The sequence below is a fragment of the Cupressus sempervirens genome, chromosome 3 (genome assembly GCF_028749045.1).
Source record: "Cupressus sempervirens isolate cs-2001-9-10 chromosome 3, ASM2874904v1, whole genome shotgun sequence".
NCBI lineage: Eukaryota > Viridiplantae > Streptophyta > Pinopsida > Cupressales > Cupressaceae > Cupressus > Cupressus sempervirens.
Window position 1 is genome coordinate 236,260,438 of NC_143120.1, and position 20,715 is coordinate 236,281,152.

The 20,715-nt window shown below is 38.8% G+C and overlaps 1 protein-coding gene across 3 annotated transcripts in view; it reads left to right on the forward strand.

Moving 5' to 3' along the window:
- LOC149565731 (uncharacterized) overlaps nt 1-20,715 on the forward strand; it is a 228,421-nt gene that overhangs the window by 18,147 nt on the left and 189,559 nt on the right. The window lies entirely within an intron of this gene.

Consider the following 20,715-nt stretch of genomic DNA (forward strand, 5'->3'; position numbering starts at 1 on the left):
GAAACAACCGACCTTTGAAGAAATGTAAGAACAATTGAGGGAAGATTGGAAGAATGTGAATTTGGAGGGAGATATATCCTACAAAGACTATGCAGATCTGAGAATGAGATACTCGGGAGGCCAAAATAGAGGATATTTTAATGATGATCTTAGGAGGAAGTTGAATAAAGTAAATTTGTCTCCATTTGACAGATCTAGATCCATGTTTGTGCAAGCGTGGGTAATGAAGGCCAATACTTACTTCCAGCTGAATCCTATGCCAGAAGAAGCAACTAAATTCACAGCCTTACACTTGGAGGGAGTTGCGCATGAATGGTGGCATCACGACCCCATCACACTGGGGCATGTTCAAGTAAATACCTATGCAGAATTCACCGAGAGATTAATAGATCGATTTGATGGTAAATATCCAGAACTCAATTTCAAAGATTTGGCACAACTGAGGAAAATTGGATTGGTTGACCAGTACATTGTGGAATTTTAGAAACTCTCTATCTTGGTCACGAACATTTCTGAAAGAAGACAGATAGTGCTCTTCATGGACAGACTGACAGAACCACTGAAAGGTTGGGTAAAGGGGTTCAATCCTGCCACCTTGTCAGAGGCCATTAAGAAGGCACGAAGTATGGCTACATCATCGGCATCATCCTCGTGAAGTTACTCACATTCCAAACCGTCAGTGTTTCCAAGGGACAAAGATAATAAACCTCCGCCCAAGAAGTCATTGTTGGACAAAGCCACCAGACAGGAGCTTTGAAGGAAGAAACTATGTTTCAACTGCAAGGGACCTTGGGAGCCTGGCTACAGATGCCTCAGAAAAGAAAAGATCCATTACATTGAGGTCGTGTTTGATGATGAGGATGAATAGGAAGAAATACCCTCCGAAGACAACCAACATCACGACGACACCAACTAGGTTAGTTTGAATCGTACGGAAATAATTGCAGTATTGGTATGGCACGGATGAACTATCGCCCTGGTCAATAGCCCGAGGTGCAAGGTTTTTCGTGTGCGGGGAACCTTCAAGGACAAAGGGTTATGGTAATGCTCAATAGCAGAGCCACTCTAAACTTCATAAACTCTTCTCTGGTGAAACGAAGAGGTCTACCTATGGAGACGCACGCAGGATTTTAGGTCAAGGTTGCCGGAGGGATTCTTTTGCCTTGCACACACCTTCTTCCTCAACTAAGTATCACAATGGTAAATCACACGGTGATCGAGGATTTCTTTATAGTGGACCTTGATGACATGGAGGTTATTTTGGGCATACAGTGGATGGAGACACTTGATGAATACACTTAGAGCTTCAAAGGGATGGATTTCACTTTTGTTGTCGATGGAAAGAAGGTTGTTTTCCGCAGAATGTCAAATGAAGGTTTGAAGGAAGTTTCTGTGCATCAAATGGAGACAATTTTTTGGCGTAATGACATTGCTTGGGCTACACATTGTTTTGTCTCGGCAAAACCTATAAAGGGCAACAGATACCTCCCCAGGATGATGATCTCTAGAATATTTTGAGTAAACATGATAAAGCTTTTTGAGACATTCCTCCTAGCATACCACCTCATCGAGGCTTTGAACATACTATCAAATTGGAAGCAGAAGCCAAGTTGGTCATAACCACACTGTACCGCCATCCCAAGAAATTCAAAGATGAGATCGAAAAATGATTTAGGAACTGCTAGAGAAAGGATGGATCTATCCTTGTTCTAGCCCTTTCGTGTCATTAGTGGTTTTGGTCAAAAAGGAGGACAGGACAATGCGCATGTGTGTAGACTATTGTGCGTTGAACAAAAAACAATAAATAATAGATATCCCATTCCAAGGATAGATGAGTTGTTGGATGAATTGCATGGTGCAGTCTACTTTTCAAAAATAGATCTCCGTTTCGGATACCATTAGATCTGCATTAGGGAGTAAGACGGGGAAAAAATGGCCTTTCGTTGTCACTATGGGCATTATGAGTTCCTGGTCATGCCGTTCAGATTAACAAATGCACCTACTACATTCCAATCATGCATGAATCACATCTTCAACAAACAATTGTGTAAGTACTTATTGGTATTTTTTGATGATCTTATTTATAGCAGAACATGGGAGGAGCACCTGAAGCATCTAGATGAAGTCCTAAAGATCATGAAGGAGCAGTCTTTGTTCACCAAGAAATCTAAGTGTGAATTCGTTATGACAGAAATATTGTACCTGGGGCATGTTGTCAGTAAATATGGAGTTCAAGTTCATCGGGAGAAGATTTAGGCTATCCTTGATTGGCCTCCCCTAAAATCACTGACGGATTTGCGAGGGTTCGTTAAAGGGCTCTCTCAGCTCAGCACCCCTTTAACGAATCTAACAAGGAAGGGGTCTTTCCGGTGGAATGAAAAGACACAACTCACTTTCGATAAACTGAAAGAGGCAATGAGCACTTGTCTCGCACTTGCACTACTTGATTTTACAAGACCATTCATTTTGGAGTGCGATGCATCTAGAGAAGGCATTGGCGTGGTACTTATGCAAGATAGACACCCCATAGCTTATGAGAGTAGGAAGCTTATGCAAATAGAACACTTATATTCCATCTACGACAAAGAGATGTTGGCCATCGTACATGCATTAAGTAAGTCTCGACAATATCTGGTGGTGCCAATTTTGTCGTTTGTACGGATCACAATAGTTTGAGATATTTTCTGAAGCAAATATTTGAACAAGAGGCAACAAAAATTTATAAGCAAGGTTTAGGCTTTTGATTTTGACATTGAATATGTGAAAGGAAAGAACAATGTGGTTCCAGATGCTTTGTCCAAGAAACCCGCCATCTGCTCACTAAACTAGATTTTCACTAACTGGAAGGCACATTTGTTGGTAGAATATTCCAAAAACACATTTGCTTGTGAGCTAATGGATGGCAACACCCAGGATGATCGGTACAAAGTGGTGGATGACATCATTTACTATAAGAGTAAGATATTTTTAGTGCCAGAATCCAAATTGAAACAGAAAATTTTGAAGGAGGTACATGACTCACTCTTGGTAGGACACCTGGGCTTCCTTAAAACTTATAGAAGTTTCAGGGAGAGGTTTTCATGGAAAGGACTTAAAGGAAATGTATGGCAGTATGTAAGAGAGTGTGCAGTCTGCCAATAGAACAAATCCGAACATACTCTACCTGTTGGGTTATTGCAACCTCTGTCAATTTTAGAACATAAGTGGGAAAGTATCTCGATGGATTTCATAACTAGACTTCCCAAGGTGAACGGAAAAGATTGTATCTTTGTGGTGGTTGACAGATTGACAAAGTACACACGTTTCTTTGTCATCTCCTCAGATTTTCAGGCTGCACAAGTATCTATTCTTTAGAGAAGTCTTTCGTCTGCACAAGTTATCTCGAAACATTGTCAGTGATTGGGATAGGCGATTCATCAGTATTTTTTGGACAGAATTGTTTTAGTTGGCAGGGACAAAATTGGCACCAAGTACTAGTTACCACCCTTAGACAGACAAACAAACGAGGATTGTGAACAAGTGGCTCGAAGGTTACCTTCAGAATTACGTTTCAGCACAACAATGGGCGTGGGTCAAATGGATACACTTAGGGGAATATTGTTACAATACCATGTACCACATGTCCATCGAAATAGCATCATTTAAAGCTCTATACGGGTACAAACCCCTTTCCTTCATTGACACTGTTCTAGGTGACAGTTGCGCACCGAGGGCGAGGGACTGGCTTCAGGAGGGACAGGACATCCTCAGATGCTTGAAGGAAAATTTACAACGGGCACGAAATCAACAAAAGATGTATGTCGATAGATGCAGAATGGAGAGAAGTTTCGAAGTAGGAGTCTTGGTTTATCTCCGGTTCTAGCCCCATTGATAATCCTCATAAAATAAAAGGGAAAAGAAAAATTGAAGCCACGATTTTATGGCCCTTATTGTGTAGTTTGTCGCATTGGTGAATTTGCCTACGAGCTGGAACTTCTGGAGGGGAGCCGTATCCATAAGGTCTTTCATGTTTCATGCCTAAAGAAGGTCGTAGGGCAAAACGTCACAGTAGCCACAGACCTTCCACCGCTCAATGAAGAAGGAAAGCTCATTCTAGAACCAACCGAGATCATCAAAGTGTATGAGAAGACTTTGCAAAGCCGCACGGTGAAGGAATATTTGGTGCATTGGAAACACTTGCTGTTGGTTGACGCAACTTGGGAGGGCAAGCACATTCTGCAACACTTGACATTGCATTTGCTTGAAGACAAGCAAAATTTGGGAGGGGAGGATTGTAATGTTCATGTTATAAAATAAATCATTAATCAAACTATTTTAATGGGCTGATTGATTTAATATATCTCAGACCCATTTTTGTTTTTGTTTCCGTAGTTTGTGTTGCCGTTGACCATCTTTGTACACCCCTGAAAAGTTTTCCCTAATGGGTATTTAAGCAATGCTTGTAGATGGTCTTTAGATTGCAATTTGGATTATTTCTTTGCATTACGAATTCCTGTTGGGATTCTCTGTTGTTCGCCATTTCGGAAGTGGAAGATCTTCCCTACTTAGCTATTTTCGATTTCGGTGGGATTCAACCCTCACTCTATTCTGTCACCTGTAATACTTAGCTCAGATTTGGCAAATCAGAGCATCATCTTTCGGCTTATATTAATTGAAGGATTATTCATATTCAAGTTTTCTGTTATTGTGTCTGGATCTATTTATGTAGGAACAAGATTGCATTCACCGTGTGGCGTAGATACTTAACCATGTGGCTTGTAGACATTTTCATATGGCTTCCTCATTGCCCGTACGGCCTTCATTCTTACCATCTACCCACACCACCGTACTTCTCCCATCCTTCATCTATCCACCGTATGACTTACCGTACAACCATCTTGGCGTTCACCTCATAACCAACCCTTCATCACCATCGTACGCCATCATAGACCACCATATGACCCTCTTTAAGCCACCGTACGACCCTCCCTATTCACACCATAGGGCCTCCCCACAGACATCGTACAACCTCCAAATTGTTGCCACTGTACCTTCACACCCCACTGTCATAACCTCACCGTATGACATCCCTCATCTTGCCATTGTATGGCCTTTACTCCATACCGTACAAACCCCATTCAGGAACACATAGACTACCATTAATACCAAACAATTTACTCATCGTGTATTGCTAGCACAGAACATTACACACTATTTTTTGGGTCTACAAGTATGTTAAAAGAAAGATTATATTTTTCTAAACCAAGGGAAGTACACCCTTGACATCTTGGCTAGATTTGGAATGATGCACAACAAACCTCTAGCAAGTCTAGTGGAAACAAATCTACACAAGCTAAAAGAAGAAGCTATAAATTTAGAATCCATTGATCCCACTCTCTACAGACAGATCATTGGATCACTCATCTATCTAGTTAATACTAGACTTGATATCTGCTATGCCACCAATGTTTTAAGTCATTTCATGTGTGAACCAAAGAAGATTCATTTGATGGTTGTTAAACATATCTTGAGATATCTACGTGGCACTATTGGTCTTGGTTTGAAGTACAAAAAAATGTTGAGATCAAACTTGAGGGTTATACTGATTCTTATTGGGCTAGTTGCTCTGTAAACCACAAGAGTACTACAGGATGTTGCTTCAGTCTTGGCTCAGCGATGATATCATGGTTTAGTAGGAAACAACCTACAATTGCCTTGAGTTCCACTGAAGTTGAATATATGGCAGCCTCCATGGGAGTCTGTGAAGCAGTATGGCTGAGAAAGCTATTATTTGGACTCTTTGGAAAGCAACTAGATCCCAAAGTGATTCATTGTGATAACCAGAGCTGCATCAGACTTTTTGCTAATCCTGTTTTCCACAATCGCTCAAAGCACATCGAGACTCCATACCATTATATTAGAGACATGGTTGACAAATTTTTTATCAAGCTGATTTATATCAGCACTAATGAGCAAAATGTTGACATTTTTAGCAAGCCTCTTGCAAGGTTGAAAATAGAGTACTTCAAAGGTAAATTTGGTATGACAAATGTGTAAATTGTAAATACTTTTGTAATCTACTATATTCATGAATAATTGAAAATTAGATTATTTTCGAACTTGTGTTATGAAAGGTGATGATCTTTCATATGTGTGAGGTCAATATTGTAGGGTGACGACCTTATCAATAGTTGATCTATCAACTAACACCAAAATGTACTGGAGCAAAGTGTTATCATTGTTCTTTGGGCCAGATTTTGTCGGACACTCTAATAACCATCATGGTTCTTCAGGCCAGATTTTGCTAGATACCATAACTTGATTGACCACATTTAAGTGGTGTTTAATTTTGTATTATTTCTTCTTCAATTTCCCTCCTTTCTAAAGAGGGAGTTTTGAGAATGTTAGCTTCATGGAAATTGAAGCAAATATTATACATGGAATTTTATATGTTTGATGATAAATCTATATATTAAAATCTAACGATACATATATATATATATATATATATATATATATATATATATATATATATATATATATATATGTATGTATGTATACACAGACACACACACACACAGACACACACACACACACACACACACACACACACACACATCTTTATAATATTGTTATATTCTAAAGTTACCAATTAAGCTATATTCTTATCACTAATGCCGATCATTAGTATCAGGCATTGTATGATTGCCAAAGATATTAGTAAGTATTGGTGTTACTTAAAATAACTCACTGATCTACTCCCACCCCTTTTTAAATTTTCACTTAAAACCCAACAGTTGGCGCACCAATAATTCTTTTAAATTAATTGTTCACTTGGCCCCATCCATGATAACTTGACCCTTCACTTAAGTGATTTTGAAAATAAAATAAAATCATCTTATAACCTAATAATATAAGCTCAGACTATTAATATTTATTTATCCAAACAAATATTAATATCTCTCTTATCGCATCTATTTTGCACATCGTCTGAACTGTAAACTGACATGAGGATTTCACATATGACCAACCCTTATTTCTAAAAATAGCAAGGGTCCATCTTGGTCACCTATTGTCTTACTATAAATAGTAAGTTCTGCATGTGAGGTCTAGAAGACATCAAACAAACACCAATCCTGCATAGCTCTGACCACTAAAGAAGAAGCTCCCCTCAGATGACCCTCTACCCAACCTCATCAGCCTACAAGGGTCTATTATACGCCAATCTACTTAATTGACATAATGTCAACTAGAATGGGACATCACACATATACAAATTATTATTATTAGTACAAGATATAAACGAACTTAGAAACAAAACTGTGGATTGTTCAGAATCTAGTTAGCCTCCTCCAATAAACGATCTATACAAAGTAGTGATGAGCAAAGATACACGTTTTTTGGACCGATGAGAAAGTATACTGTAACAGTGTACGTGTTTTGATTGCATGCATCTCAAGATCAACATTTTTGAAGAGGAGTATTAGAGAAGTAAATAGAAGATGTTGCATTATTGATCGAACATGAAGAGAGTGTGAATTGTGAAGTTGTGCAGAACTGCGAACTGATAGCTATGAGTCGCCTGCACATTCTCTAATAAAAAAGAGGTGGATCTATGTTAGTGTGAAGCTCATTCATGACTGAAGAGGTGATGTTTTGAAGCAACTGCCATTTATCTTTGAGAGCTGCGTTTGAAAGACTAAGTGTGAAGCCAGTTCATGCTCAAGACATTAGTGCAGGGTGCTTCCTGTTGACAATACTCTGTAGGCTTCATAAACAATTTATTATGATTTAATCTATCAAGTTACTGAAACATAGATATGCAGAGCTGCTTGTAAGTTTTAAGTATTCTGTAGTCTAAATGTATGTTGTGTGTCTTGCCAATTTATGGCATTGACATGATCTTGAATTGGTTGTGATATTTGGCTTCAAATCTGATTATCATGGTTGAACTCTTTTAGGAGGTTGTGGCCTCAAGAGGTTCAAGTGTGACCTGTAGTTGCTTGTGAAGGTTGGAGCCTTATGTTGTATTGAGTTGAAGCCCATTTTTACGGAGGATTAGTGTACCGTGGTTTTTACCCAAAAGGGTTCCTAGGAGATAATTTTTGGTGTTCGTGTTTGTAATGTCCCCATTTTAGCAGTTGACCAAGTGTGTGTGCGTTAGCCTTGTTCTACATGGTCTCGAGGGCTAACGAAGGGTTTAATGGGATCCTGGAGTGTTTTGGCCTAGTCATTTCTAGTTTGGGCCAAAACGAAGTTGATTTACTTAGTTTCAGGCATACTTACTATTTTTAGTAAGTCGGTAGGACACAGTGTAGGTCAATTTTGGTGATTGGATTTGATACTCCTCGGTGAGAGCTTTCCAATGAGCTATCACTCGCATTATTCGGAGTCCGATTGCTAATACATTTTAATGCCTAGAGTTTTATTAAAGTAACGTCCAATTTAATTGTAAAATATTAAAGTGCTACTTTAATATTTATTTTATGGGGATGTGTACCCAAGGGAGACATAAGGGGTATTTTAATATATGTTTTATATATTACACATCTTTTATCGCACATTGCCCATATGAGTTGAGCGGACCCTTGGAAATAGAATAAAAGGAAGCATTTGTGGCTTCATTAGACAGGTTGAATATGAGAAGAAATTGGTGTGTGAGTTGCAGCTCCGTTCTTGGCATTTGAGGATGTTTATTGTCTCTTGTAACATTCTAGACGTCATTCCCTTGGGGTTTGGCCTTTGGAATTCTTTGTTATCGGCTTCATTATCAGGCAGTTTAGTTGCATTTCCAGCTACAGGCAGATTTGTTTTGCTCATATCTTCTTCACTACTTGTCCGACGCTTATGCCGCTTTGAGGGAATGATATTACGAAGGTAGTGGACTGATTGAAGGACAGTACTGTAGCAGCACTGTTCATGCGGCACTATTCACACAACACTATTCACGCGGCGCTATTCACGGGACACTATTCACACGGCACTATTCACACGGCACTGTAGCAACAAGTTTGAAAGCATGGGCTGGAGTATTATGTCAATAATGCTGAAGAAATTAGTGAGTTGATAAATCTGCCATGTATTTGGTTTTATGAATTCTGAAAATAACATTTTATTGGCAGTAGTTCATTTCCACTTTGCATATTATTGTAGTTTCTTTCTTGTTTATGTTGTATGATACCAATTCCATGCACAAAACACAACAAACAAATAAACGTTTGATTTCCGGAGTTATAAGGGGTTTAAAACATTAAACGGAGAAATAAGAGGTTGAATGCAAATTGTTTGACATAATTCCTTTCAGCAATTTGGTTTAGTTTTTTGGGACATTCAGGGGTGCCCATTACAGTGGTATCAAAGCTATAAGTCCTGCCATCCTGTGGAGGTCTTATAGGCCATACTAGTTCACCCCCTCCCCCCCTCAGTATACTTGTGCTCTTCAAGAACCTTACTCAGATTGCCCAAAAGTTTCCTAATTTGGGTTTTGATGTTGCTTTAAAGTGTGTATTGTTGGACTAGTATCTTAATCTTAAGCCTCCAACAAGGTTAGTATCACAAAATAAATAAACATGAAATCCAATAATCTACATATAGAATTACAACTTTCAAGATATGCAATAGATGCTTTTGAAGTTCTTTCAAACCATTCATCACCATCATGGAGCACTTGTGGGAGATCATATTAGGTGCCTTTGAGCCTACCCAACAAGTTCAGGGGTTCGAAAGTACAACTGCCATATTGCTTCTTGCTTATCTATTTAAAGTTTAGGTGGGTGGAGTCACATCTGTCATTTGTCCGTTTACTTAACATAGACGGATCTTTAACTTCCTTGCATGTACCATATCTCTCGACCACATTAAAATGACAGGTTGTTTGAGGTTCTTGAGACATTACATCATCCTATATTTTATACACAGATTAAAATTATGTAATATCAACAGTTTATTATATTCTTTAATATTGATTTACCAAGACAATAGCCTAAAAAGGGGGCTGACCCTTATAGATTGATAGCCATAGCATGCCAAGGAAACAAAAACACAAAAAAGTGTGCAATAATTTACAAAAGAAGGCCACTAATGACACACAATTAGCAAAAATCTTTAGTAGAAATACAACTTGGAGTACACAAGGTAAGGAGAGGCCAAGTACAACGAAGACCTAAAGGGTCCAATTAACTATTTGCAATGCAAGTGCCAAGCGAGAGGCAATTGTCAGCACACTGCAAGCCACTAGCAAGGTGGGTCCCACTCCAAAATCCTTTAATAAAGACAATGCTGACTTAGGTCTTTTTGTGAATAGCAACAACACCTTGGCTGTTGATCTAAACACTGACCTTAAGGGTGTTCCACTATAGATGTGCGTACACTGCATACCTTTGGTATTTAGAGCCGTACCCGTGTGGAAAAGACTACAAAATTATGCCGCCAAGGTCAGTGAGGAGATCTAATGCATGCTTGAGGTAGGGGTCATATTTAAGGTTTAGACAAGTGAATGAGTCTTCCCTATTGGAATATTGTTAGAGGAGGCAAACCAGATCAAAATCTGTGTCGATTTTTGATTCCTGAACGTCGTCACTATAAAGGATCCCTTCCCTTTCCCGTTCACACATATAATATTGGAAGAGGTTGTCGGGCATGAAATGTATTCATTCATGGATGGTTTCTTTGATTATAACTAGATATCAATTGGAGATGAAGACAAGTTAAAAACCACTTTCATGGTAGAAGATAGAGTCTACACATATAACCGTATGCCCTTCGGATTATGCAACACACCAACAACCTTCTAGAGAATAATTCTCCATATTTTTGATAAACTGTCCGTGGGGAACTTTTGAGTGTTTCTAAATGATTGGTTTATTTTCAGTAGGCAAGACACACACTTGGCGGCACTAGGAGAGTGTACAAAAAGGTGCTGACGAGTCGGATTAGCACTTAACCAAAAGAAGTGCAAATTCATGGTTCCTCAAGGAAAACTTTTGGGGCACATTGTCTATGAGACAGGATTAAAACCAATCAAAACAAGGTATGTGCGATAGTTGAGATGGAGGCACCGAGTGATGTTTGCAGAGTTAAATCCTTCCTAGGGCCTATCAACTATTACAGATGATTCATAAAGAATATCGCCCAAGTTTTTTCCCCCTTGATAGGATGACAAGAAAAGGTGAACCCTATGTTTGGGGTACGAAGTAGAGTCTTCTTTTGGGGAATTGAAGACTAGATTGCTAGGAGCACCAATCTTGGCATACCCAAGTGGCGTAAGGAATTTCACATGCCGGTGGATGCGCCCAATTTCGCAATTGGTAGAACTCTTGCACAAACGAATGATCACAACTGCGATCATCTTATCTACTTTTCCACCAAACTATTGTTTAGGGCGAAGAAGAACTACAACATGATGAAGCAGGAAGCTCTAGTAATGGTATATGTAGTGCAAAATTTTAGACACTATTTGTTGGCGATGTCGTTCATGTTATACGTGGACCACCAAGCATTTATGTACCTGGTGAATAAACCTATCATACAAGAGAGGGTGAGCAAATGGTTGCCACTACTCTAGGAGTTCACTTTCACCATTGTTGTGAGGCTAGGGAATAGGCATGTCATTGCAGACCAACTTTCTTAGATTAAGACGGGAGAGCCACCAGAAGGAATTAATGGTGACCCCTAATGCACATCTATTTCTTATTGCCTTCCTTCTGGAATGGTATAAAAGTATTGGTGAATATCTATCAAGTTCACAGTTTCTGAGGGAGATGCCACTAGGGGAGCTTCTTGTATAAAATGGGCCTAGACCAACTGTTTCGAAGATGTGTGATGGAGGAGAAAGTGCACAATGTCTTATAGGAAGCCCATGAAGGTTTGACATAGGGACATATGAGACTAGATATGACAACGCAAAAAGTTCTCCTAGCAGGACTAGTGGCCTAAGCTGTACAATGATGCCAAGGAGTGGGTGGTCAATTGTGACACTTGCTGACGAGCAAGCGAACCGTTGAAATGAGATTTTATGCTGCTTAACCCCTCATAATCCTAGGAATTGTTTGAACAATGGGGCCTAGATTTTGTGGGATCATTGAAGATGAGCAAGGCTAGCAGGTGTCTATATGTGGTGGTAGTAACAGAGTACCTGACCAAGTGGGTAGAAGTACAGTCATTGCTGGACAACTTGGCAATAAGTACAATACAATTTATTTATGAACAGATCATCACCGATTATGGCATCCCTATCCAATTGACTAGTAACAACGGAGGTCATTTTGTCAATTATGTAATCTGATTGCTCACAATTGAATTTAAAATCTTCCATTCCTTGTCGAGTTCGTACTACCCACAAGCTAATGGTCAGGTAGAGGCAACAAATAAGATCTTGGTATTAGTGATATACAAGTCGAGTGGGGTAGAGCAAACCGACTAGGAAGAAAGTTGCCATCAACATTATGCGCTTACTACACAACATACAAAATGACAACGAGACATATGCCATTTCAATTGATGTTTAGATAGGAAGCGGTAGTATTGACAAAACTTATGGTTTCGAGCCTCTAGATAGCTATTGCGAATAGACTTGGCGATATGGAAAGCCTTTGGGAGAGATTATATAAGTTGAACAAGTTAGATGAACGAAGACTAATGGCGTAATGGGAAACAAAGGACACACAACTTTGCCATAAAGCATGGCATGATAAACATTTGAAGCAAACAAGATTTCAACCTGGACAGTTAGTGCTCAAGTACAATGGACACAATGAGATTAAACTTGACAAGTTCAAAGTAAAATGGTTAGGACCATACAAGGTATGTGAAGCTGGTGATAATGGAGCGATTAAGTTATACACTCACAATGGATGCGAAATGCCAGACCCCATCAAGAAATTGAAAATTTATCATGAGAGGCCAAAAGGTCTGAGGAGAAACACTTCTTGTGGAAATGATTTAGACTTGGACTTAAATTAAAAAAATAAAAAATTGAGAAAAACAAAAATAATAATAAGAATAACAACGTATGGTGCCTTTATGAAGGAGTCCCTATGGTTGCCAAAAAATGGGAAGCCATACAAGAGAATAGAGCGACCATATGTAAAGACCACCTAGGCAAAACAAAGACGGTAATAATCAAGTCAAAATATATCCAAGAAAAGGGCCAATATTATATCGTACAGTCTTCAAGTATTATATCGTACAATCTCCAAGAGCTGAATAAAGCATACAATACAAACATCTTGGAGGGCAACTGAAAGGCATTGTATGATCAAGAGTGAAGGGGAGGAAGGGAAGATATAGTTACAAAATTCCACAGGGTTGAAAGATGGAGGCAGCAATATCACATGCGAACTTTACTATACGAAATAAGAGTGAAAGTTGAATGCAAGGACATTGCAAACACCATATGGTAACTCCTAGGTAGAGACATCACGTGTGGAAGGCTCTTGTCGTATGGTGAATCAACATCATACACACCTTGAAGAGAGACTAGCATTTGAAGGTAGAACCATCATGGGCATCTGTGAAAGAAGCCTAACAGGTCGTACATTCATACATGAGGGGCAAGACAATCAAAGAAAAAACACAACTTGTCCATGAAAATAATGAGGCATTTTAAATGAAGGATGATAACTACGACATGAAGGCAAGAAAGCCATAAGAGTATCTACGACAAGTAAAATTGAGGTTTCAAGAACTCCATTCATAAGGAAACAAAGTTACAAGTGTACGGTGATAGGGAATAAATTTGTGAACCCATTCACGCAATTAGGGGAGGTCACACAACAATTACAAAGGATGCCACTGACTAACATTGTATGCCAAGAGCGATATAGGAGTAGCTGAAGATTGGAAGCCACAACCGTCCAGCAAAAGGAAAGGTTTAACAATTGCACGCCTAGCTGAGAATCGGAAACCATACGTCACCAAGCCCGAATGGTTTTCAGCCATACCTCAATGAAGAAAAGGCCAAAGCCCTAATGGTTTTTCTTGCACAAAAGACAAACAAGAAGCAATTATGTAGTCTGCTGGAAAAAGAAGTTGGGCAGATGATTCAAGTAGCAACAGTATGAATTGGAGTAAGAATGCACAACATCTACCCTCAGTAGTTAGAATTACAGGACGAACAAACACAAACTAGAAGAAAATAAAGACGAAAATACAAGGGCAACTTTTGACATTTGCAAATTCTATGAAAGATTATGTAACGACTCAAAAAGTAACTTTGAAGGCCTTAACAGACCAAATTGCCAGAAATGGTGGCATGAGAGTGCCAAGACTGTGGACAACAAAGTTAAGAAAGGCAATATGAGGCGAGCACAGGTGCAATAGGTTATCTAGATGCAAATATTATGTATTAAGGATTTAAAAGGTCCTCTGAGAGGAATGGTTGAGACATTTGACTATTTTTCGAAGAGATGCATTATCTACTACATGAACCATCCCATAGAGATTTCTTTCACCGTGATAGAATTTAGAAGGGTGTTTGGATTACTTGATAAAGGGGCACAAAATCGGCTTGAAGGCATAGGGAATAACTCTAGAGTTGAAATATTTCTACATTAGGTTGATTAGTAGAGATGACCTCACCAACATAGAGGAGTCACTCAAAAAGTCTTCGCAAAATAAGGGAAGAAAAAATTCATTTATCAGGGAAGGTCATTGGAGATGTTCAATGGATGTTAAGAACTGGCTGACAGGTTCCAGTTGTGCCTTTGATATTTCTTTCCCACAAGTCTCCTTGATGAATAATTTATTTAGCAGTAGAGTATATAATTGGGCCACATTGTTATCAAAATGTATGTATAAGTTCATGACTTCGTAACATAAGACTTTTTATATGCCGCACTATGCGATCAGGCTACTCTTGGACGCTATGGTTAGATAGATCTTGTGCGATGTTCTGTTGAAGGAGATCAGAGTGGGACCATTAGCACCTAACGAGTCCCACATTATGAGATGGCAGTAATTAGATATGCTTGGTAGACAGAAGGTAGTGGCAGGCTAAGTCACAAGGTTCGAGTTCAAGTTCAAGGTTGACAACTATGAAGTTCGGAAAAAGTTCGAAAAGGCAAAAGAATTGAAAAAAATTCAACAATAAATTCACCTTATATAATTTTCAAAAAAATATAAATATATAACCCTAATTCCTAACAATGTGAGTGTTTAACTTTGTAGAGACGATTACAGACTCTGATATTTTTTTTTACTTTTCTTTGCTAATAAAAATAAAAGAATAATAATATTTTTATCTAATCTCTACTAATAAAATAAAATTGTGAATATTACGAAATAAAAATAATAAAAAAGTATTGTAATAATAAATAAATAAATTATTATAAGTAAACATACAAAATTTTAACATCTTATTAATAATAAATAAGTAAATATAGATAAACTATATGCAAAATATATATGTTTTAGTACATTAATACATACAGATACAAATATTTTATTGGCAATATAGAAATAATAAACATTATATTTATTATTATAATCTTTTCAATGGGTATTTATTATCATAATCAATATAATATTAAAACATAATAATAAAAATAACAATGATTATAATCTTATTAGACCTTCCAACCTCAATAAATAATACAAATGTTACTTAAGCGAGATCGTTGGGCGCAAATGGAGCAGACAAGGAGTAAAGAAAACACAAATAGAAATGTAGACGAACAACAGGAGGTTGGAGTAGACAAATGCCATCAGGCACGACCCTCCAATAGCATCGCAATATTCAACAATGCCGTAATATTCAGACAATCATTTTTGCCTTAATTGAGTTTCATATACGTAGGTGAAGGGCATTGTTTTAGAAGCTTTTATTTGACCAGAAACCCTAAAACAACTTCATACAAATTTAATGATGAATTTAAACGATTTTCTTTCATTTTTTACAAATTCGCCGAAATTCAAACCTTAAGTCGAAAATTCAGCAAACCTTGTGACTAAAGCAACATGTTATAAATGGGCCAGGCAAGAGATAGATGCACGATTAGATCACATGGATACCAATAGTGGGCTATAGGATACACTTGAGAGCAAGAGTGCCACAGATAACACCTAGGTTGACGAGGAGGAAGAGGTGGAGGTCATGTCCGAGCCTCTGTCATTGTTTGCACACCCTATCTTGTCTTCCAGGACACATTTTGATAAATGTTGCCAGCGTTACCCCCATCAGAGCATTTGGCCAATTGAGGGCACCTATTGTTATGACCCCGTCGATAGTGACGATGACGAGAGCCCTCGTGGTGATACTAGAGACAAAGATTTCAGTAACGGAGGAAGCCCCAGTTGTAGCAATTGACACAGAGAGTACTCCAGTATTTCTTGAGACGCCCTAGGCGGCAACAAATATAGTTTTGGTGGGAGGAGTTACATAGTTGCAACATTCACCATACAAAGATATGATTGAGGAGGTTGAGGTGATGGAGACTCAGGAGATAGAGGATAGCAGGCCACTAGAGCCACATGACTGAATCGAAGTAATTGGGTAGGATGCCATGGTGACAATTGATGCGACACTGTTGGTTGATCCGGTGAATGACAATTCCATGGGTGTGGCTGAGAAGGTCGGCAAGCATTTCACAACACCTAAGTAGGGATGCATTCCACCGGTAATGGGCATGTAAGTGATTATTTGCTGCGGCGTTTTCAGGTTGCACCAGTGACTCAAGGACCTTCTATCTAGTCTTTGATGAGAGAAGACCTCCATCCTGATGAGATGATGTTGGATAGTGCAACATAGGGAAATGTAATGACACCAGAGCTAGAGGGTATAAGAGGTAGAGAGCAGACAACACCTGCAGTGGTAGTTGATGTTGCAAACAAAGGATGTCCTCTAGGAGCGATGGTAGAGGCTAGGGTACAAACGATAGAGGAAGAGCCAACACATGATATGGTCGACGAGGATGTAGACGCATATCTTGTCACTCTTATCGATGTCGTTGATAGAGGTAGGCAGATTGTGTAGAGTGTGTTTACAACACGATGTGAGGAGGAGGCTAGAGTAGTTGCAGAGAGATCTCAGGAGGAGATAGCTACCCAACTATCCACTCAACAGATGACTTGGGCAAAGGAGCGTGCAACAGTCGTGGCGTAGTTAGAGGCAGCCACAAAGGGTAAGAGTATGATGTAGACACAACTGGCAGAGGTTACAAAGGAGAAGTGTGTAATGGAGATACAGTTGGCAGAGGTTACAAAGGTGAAGTGTGTGGTGGAGACACAATTGGCCGAAGCCAAGGAGGCATGCGATAGCAAGGAGGCTGAACTATAAGATGTTGCATTTATGTTAAAGGAGGTAGTCGAGGCAAACTCATTGGCAGAGATATATTTGGACATCTGTAGCTAGCATGTGTACCAACTATGGAATAATTTGAACCCTCCAACATCCAACCAGCTCCAGGGTTGCTCCCTTCTACTTCATCCTAGCTTGTTTTCTTTTATGATATATATTGAGCATTGTCTCCATCTTGTGCTCGTCGTTTGGAGACGACTTTCTTTTTGGGGGGGATGGTGTTGCCGATAATATTTGTAAAGTCTTTCGGCAATAGTTAATAATTGATTATGTGTTAATTAGTGTCCGTTATCGAACGAAGGTAGAATGCTACAGTTGAGTCGCAACCCTTTGGATACTATATGTACATTCTCCTAAACTGAGAGTAGAGATGACTAGAACTCTTGAGAGCATTGTCATATAATGTACTTGAATAAATATTAATGAAATGAGCAGCTTGGTTTCCTAAGACATTGTGTTTTCTTATTTCTGTGTTATGCTTCACTACTTTCATAGTATGCGCTAAACCCATTTACCCGTGATGGTAAACAGTCAACACTTGTACACCTCTAGAGTTCTCCTTTGGTGGAGTATTTATGACCAACGTTTAAGATGTTTTTGGTATGCAGCTTGAATTAAATATTTGTTCTGTGAATCCTAGCTGGAGTTGTATTTCGCCATTTTGGAAGTAAAAGATCTTCCCTATTTTGCTAGTGTAGTTTTGGTGGGACTTAGACCACACCCTATTCTACTTGGTGTATTCCTTGGCTTCGAATCTAGGAAATCGAAAGCATCCTCATTTGTTTGAATCAAAGTATTACTCGTGGCATCATTAATATTTGGCATTCATCTCTCTATTCTACGCAATATTGTTGTAGTCCCATCATCATTAATTACATTAGTATTTGTCTCTCTATAACCTTGCGACATCATTTTGAAGATTACGTACGTAACAAGAGGTATCAAAATGTACAAGGTTGCTATTTGTACTACCACAAGCCTAAGGGAGAAACACGACACAACCCCAATTACCGTTCGTCCACACATCAATTCTCCCTACTAGTCCGGAAGCAAAACCACCATATGGGTAGGTGTGCATGAAGCAATGTATGGTTGTGCAAACAGTTGTCTTAAGAAGTAAAGGACTTCCCACGACAGTGATAACAAAACACTCCGTCATCCCAATACTGTACAACCCACCCAACGACTCACTGTGCAGTCAGATTACAGTCCACCGTATGGTCAATCCTGCAATCACACTGTATGGTCATCCGACCTGCAGGACACTGCACGGACAGTAGTCAATGCACCATACGACCAGCGTTCTAGACACCGCATGACCAATCACACAGTGTGGTTTTGGAGGTAAGTTGGTCCCAATACTTTGTTGCATTCACATTCTGAGAATACATTGCAGAGATGGATCATTACACTGACAAATAGATTCTTTCTTGAATATCACTACCTTGTGGTACTACGGATGAGGCATTCTTGTTTGTTTTCTTAATAGCTGCCACAGAGGAAGAAAATGTAGGTATCTGCAGGAAAAAAAAGTGAGAAGAATTGGCAAAAAGAAATTCATAGGACATAAGCTACAATTTTCCAATCAAATGCTCTGATAAGTTACTGCAATGTTTCAGATGCCCATCACTACCCCTCCTGAAAATCGTCTTTCCAACCAGTGGTCACTTCTCTTTTTGTATGGTTGCATGTGACTTGGGTCCTCGGATGTCCAGGCGTACAAACCTATGGTAGTGAAAGATAAGATTATAGAATATGCTAAGGGCAAGCAGAAGACACAGTGAACCAATACAATTTCAAATGTTGAAAACAGATCTATGAGTAAGCTACTTCTTCCATTTAACTGAGGGATAACTCTTTACTAGTGAAATATAAGATTATAGAATATGCAATGGAGAACCAAAAGATACATTGAAAACTGCACATTCAATGCATCAAATATGTTGAGCAATAATGTGCTAGTTTTATTCAATGTCAAAATAAATAATTTACAAAGGATGTTGTAGATGTCAAGTTCGAGACTCAGAATTTCTGTTACTACAAAGGTTTGAACACATCAAATTGGTTTGCCTAGACTGTTCTTTGTTATCTGATCTTTATTATGAAAAGTCAACTGACTATATGTGTAAGATGTTACAAACCAGTTGTGCAATAGTTCATATCTTATATCCAATGTTACTTAACCTTCCGATTATTGATGGATGGATTACTGATGATTGACTTTCCAGTTCCACAGTTTGTAGATGAAATGTTTCTCAAATACCACGTTTGCAAGGTTGTTGGCTGTGTGGATGACAGCTAGGTGGCATTTTGAGGTCTACAAGAGCACACATCACCATGAGATCAGAGATGCACAAATATTAGCACGCTAGCACAAAGTTTCCGGAGGCTTGGAAATCGTGCTCTAATCAGCATGGCACCAACTAGAGCAAAATAATATTCATAATTAACCACTTCAAATGGACCACTGCCTTAAATAGAAATCAAAGCTAAGAATAAAGAACATCATAATCCCAGTTCCATGCCTTATTTCACACAGAAGAAGTTAACCACAAGCATAGATGACACAAAGCACCTCCTCAATCCCATGATTATTCAGAATTGATTATATACCATCCAAACAAATCAAATGAAGCTCTTAATGAGTTAATCTGCAATTTTGATCCTCAGTTTCTACAAAAGAATAAATGTTTGCGCTATGTTGACTACCTATATTGGCAATAGTGCTTTCATTACTCTCAGTGGCACATCTCACATTCTAAGATTAGCATACAATTAGAATCAAATGAAAAGGACAATAACTGACGACGTTGTTAAAAAACAGTAAAGTAAGTCTAGGGGAAATCCTTTGGTTTGCTGCAAGCATTGCTTCTTAGCTGAGTTCCTTTGTAATCTACTCTTTTGAACTAATAACATGAAATTGCAAGACCAATAAGATGAGGACAATAGCTGAATTTGAAAATAGCAGGTTAGGATTTTTGCTGACCGATGAACTGTGCGAAGATTAAACCGAAACACACACACACACACACACCCTCCCCCCACTCAGATGCTTCCCAAGCTTTCTTGCCCTACACTACAATTTTCTACCAATCATCTACCATTAGAAGACTCAATAACTGTTTCAGGCTGAGGATTGCCTTTCAAGATTCCTCACTACCAGAAACCATAACTGTAGCAGATATTAACTGCTGACTCCAAGTGACGAAGCCACGTGTGCCTTTAATTCTTAAATTTATAAATTGGAGACATCATCTTACAAGTTATTCTTCCCGGAGTTCCACTTCCATGGATATGCACAACAAAAATTTCCAAAGCTGTGTATAATCAACAATGTTCATTCTATATATGCAAAACTGATACAAGAAAGTGGTTTGTGTGAGGGTGTCATTGTACACATGCAAGAGGTTCATGGTATCAGGGACGTGGCAGGATCTCATTCC